Source organism: Arachis hypogaea, chromosome 14 (genome assembly GCF_003086295.3).
Source record: "Arachis hypogaea cultivar Tifrunner chromosome 14, arahy.Tifrunner.gnm2.J5K5, whole genome shotgun sequence".
NCBI classification, from domain to species: Eukaryota; Viridiplantae; Streptophyta; class Magnoliopsida; order Fabales; family Fabaceae; genus Arachis; species Arachis hypogaea.
The window spans coordinates 32,446,353-32,450,451 of NC_092049.1; the positions used below are offsets into that span (position 1 = coordinate 32,446,353).

The 4,099-nt window shown below is 36.2% G+C and overlaps 1 non-coding gene across 1 annotated transcript; it reads left to right on the plus strand.

The window, feature by feature from the left end:
* The first annotated feature begins 1,348 nt into the window (after positions 1 to 1,348).
* On the plus strand, positions 1,349 to 1,452 carry LOC112745613 (small nucleolar RNA R71). The gene has a single exon (XR_003173532.1). It is a non-coding gene; the product is annotated as a small nucleolar RNA R71 (small nucleolar RNA).
* Positions 1,453 to 4,099: the final 2,647 nt, after the last annotated feature.

A 4,099-nucleotide genomic window follows, 5' to 3' on the forward strand; every position in this document is an offset into this window, starting at 1 on the left:
AAGAACATTTTTCACCATGCCATCTGCCCGTTTCAGGGACATATCTGCCATCTCTAATGAGATTTTAGTAGGTAGTGCTTCCTGGATCCCTAGCTTCTTCATCACAGAGAGAGGCATGATGTTGATGCTTGAGCTAAGGTCGCACAGTGCCTTCTCAAAAGTGATGGTCCCTATAGTGCAGGGAATAAGGAAGCTTCCAGGATCTGGCATCTTTGGAGGCAGCTTAATCAAGGCGCTGCATTCCTTGACCAGTATCACCATCTCATCTTCCTTCATAGCCGTCTTCTTAGAGATATTATTGTTTAGACAGACCATATAAGGGGGTTTCTTTTTCAATGCTTCTGTAAAAGAGATATTGGCTTGCAGCTTCCTGAGGATTTCCAGGAACTAAGCAAGTTGCTCTTCCTTAGATTCCTCTTACACGTCTGGAGATGGTTGGTCTTCAGGCTCTTCCATTCTCATGGGGACGTGCATGGTGACACTCCCAGTCTCCTCCTGAGCCTTGATCTCCTTTAATTTCTCAGGAGTAGGTTCCTCCTTAGGTTCGGCCTCAACTCCCATAGTGAGGGCCTTGCACTCTTACTTTGGATTCACCTCAATGTTGCTTGGAAGAATGTTGGAGGGGATCTCTGGGATTCTCTTGCTCAACTGACCTACCTGTATCTCCAGATTCTGAATGGAAGACCTAGTTTCTACCATGAAACTATGAGTGGTCTTGGAGAGGTTAGAGACTATTGTAGCCAAGTCAGAGAGGCTTTGTGTGGGAGTCTCCATCTACTGTTGAGAGGGCTGAAATTGTCTGTTGTTGAACCAGTTCTGGTTCATTCCATCCTGATTATTATTGAAGCCTTGTTGAGGCTTCTGCTAATCTCTCCACCCAAATTTAGGGTGGTTCCTCCATCCTTGATTGAAAGTATTCGAATAGAGATTGTTATTGGAGTTTTTGGAGGTGTTTCCCATATAGTTCACCTCCTCCATTGTGGTCCAGGCGTTGTCACCCATGTCCACTTCATACACTGTCTCTGGAGAGTACGCAGCTAAGCTCTGTGCCCCACTCAAGTGCTGAGAGATCATATTGATCTGCTGGGACATGAGCTTGTTCTGAGCCAAAATGGGGTCTAAAATGTCCACTTTCATGACTCCTCTCTTCTGAGCTGCCCTATTATTCACAGGGTTCCTCTCAGAAGTGTACATGTATTGTTTGTTAGCAACCATATCAATGAGCTCCTGCGCCTCTTCAGGCGTCTTCTTCATGTGAAGTGAGCCACCAGCAGAGTGTTCCAGTGATATCTTAGACATCTCAGAGAGACCATCATAGAAGATCTCTAACATGGTCTAATCTGAGATCATGTCAGGAGGGCATTTTCTGATCAGTTGCTTGTACCTCTCCCAAGCTTCATAGAGGGATTCTCCCTCTTTCTGTCTGAAGGTCTGAACTTCCACCCTAAGCTTGCTCAGCTTCTGAGATGGAAAGAACTTGGTCAAGAATACATTGACTACCTTCTCTCAGGTGTCTAGGCTTTCTTTAGGCTGAGAATCTAGCCATAGCCTTGCTCTGTCCCTGATAGCAAAGGGGAAGAGCATGAGCTTGTAGATCTCTGGATCCACTCCATTAGTCTTGACAGTGTCACATATTTATAGGAAATTAGAGATGAATTTATTGGTGTCCTCCTGTGGAAGTCCGTGAAACTGGCAATTCTGTTGTACTAGAGTGACCAGTTGAGACTTCAGCTCAAAGTTATTTACACCAATGGCAGGTATGGAGATGCTGCGCCCATAGAAGTTAGAATTAGGTGCAGTATAAGATCCAAGGACATTTCTTGTGTCTCCTTCAGCTTTTGGATGAGCTACCATTGTTGTATCTTCAGCTTCGTACTCAAGAGCTTCTGTGAGATTCCCTTTGGCTCTGCTAGCTTGAGCTTGCTGCAGCCGTCTTCTTAAGAATCTTTCAGGTTCAGGGTCAGGGTCAACAAGGGCTACTGTATCCCTATTCCTGCTCATAAACAAAAAGAAAGAGACCAAGAAGAGTAAAAGAATGGAGTCTCGATGTCAGAGTATAGAGAACTTCTTGTGAAAAACTCAGATAACGAAAAAAGAAAATAAGGGTGTCTTTTATTTGAAAAGAGTTTTTTGAAAATAAAGAGAGGGGAAATAGTTTGGAAATTTTCGAAAAGGGTGAGAGGGGAAGAATTTAAAAATTTTCGAAAAAGAAGAAAGAGAAAGAAAAATTAAAGAGACACCAAACTTTTAAAATTAAAAGAAGCTAAAACAGACAATTAACTAACAAGATTTGAAAATAAGATAGAAGTTTTAATTTTGAAAAGTTTTTAAAATTAAAAGAAGAAGTCAAAAGAAAATTTTGAAATTCAAAAATTAAAAAGATAAGGTCAAGAGAGAAAAACAAGATAAGATAAGATTTGAAATTTTAAAGATTTTAAAATTTAAATTTAAAAAAAAGAAAGACCAACAAACCACTAAACTTTTAAAATTTGAATTTTTAATTAAGATAAGAAAAGATTTTGAAATTCAAAAGTTAAAAAGTCAAAAGAGAGGGAAAAGATAAGATAAGGTTTTAAAAATTAAGACAAGAGATTTGATTTTGAAAATCTTTAAAAAGAATAATTCAAATAAAGATTTTTAAATTCAAATTTTGAGAAAGAAAGACTAACCAATTACTAAACTTTTAAAATTTAAAATTTAAAAGAAAGATAAGATAACAAAATTTTAAAAATCAAAGAAAAAGTAAGATAAAGAGTAAAAGATTAATCAAGAGAATTAAATTAAATGAAAAGGTTACCAATGGAACACGAAACTTAAAATTTGAAATCGAATCTTAAAGATTTTCGAAAATATGTTTTTTTTTCTTTTTTTTGAATAATTAAAAAGAAAATACAAACACTAGACGGACACCAAAGTTAAAAATTTTGAAATCAAAGACACTAATTTTCGAAAAAATTGGGTAGAGAAACACCAAAAGACACTAAACTTAAAAAATTTAAAATCAAATAAGGGAAATAACACAAAAATTTCAAACAAGGAAAGAAAACCAAGAACAATTTTCGAAAACTCCAAGAAAAGAAAAATCAATAAAAACCAAAAGGACACCAAACTTAAAATTTGACAGAAAAATCAAACAAAAGAAAAAGATGACTAAAAACGAAAAAATTTTTGAAAATTTTTTTTAAAGAGTTTTCGAAAATTAACAAGAAAAGAAATTAAAAGAAAAACTAGTGAAGAGTACCTGATTTAAGGAGCAAGACAACCGATAGTTTGTCAATCTTGAACAAACTATATATAGAGAAGTAATCATATTAATCCATAGGAATCAGCAGAACTCCTAACCTTAACCTAAGAGGTTTAGTTGCTCATAATTTACAGAGAAAACTTAGATGTAAAGTGTGGTACAAGTTCCTTCATAAACCTAAGTGATCTCCTCTATGTATAGGAGATACTAACCCTAAAAGATGTTAATTTAAATTTAAAAAGTACAAAGATAAACTAAACTAAGCTAAAGAGTGCGAAAATCTACTTTGAATGCCGCTTAGGGGGGGTGAACTCATGCTCCCTTGGTCCCTTGGTGGCATTGAACGCCAGGTTTGGGCGTTCAACGCTGGGCTTGCTCTCTGGGGCGTTGAACCCCAGATGTGGACATTCAATGACATTTATGGGCAGTGATCTGGAAGAGAAGTATAAACTATTATATATTGTTGGAAAGTTCTAGAAGTTAGCTTTCCAATGCCATTAAGAACGCGTCAATTGGACCTCTGTAACTCAAGAAATGCTTGTTGGAATGCTATTTTTGCCCAAAAATCACCTAAAATCATAGGAAAAACACAAAAACTCAAAGTAGCATCTAAAAAGTTAAATTTGCACTAAAACATACTAAAACTTACTAAAATTGATAAAATCTAACTAAAAACAATATGAAAATGCAATGAAAAAGCGTATAAGAAATCCACTTATCACAAATCTAGAAAAACATATCTGAAAAACTTTGAATCACATAGAGAAAGAAGTGAAGGGGGTAGGTTGATGATAGGACAAGAAAATAAATGGTAAGAATTGTAAAGCAAAGAAACAAATAATAAGAAGAGGCATT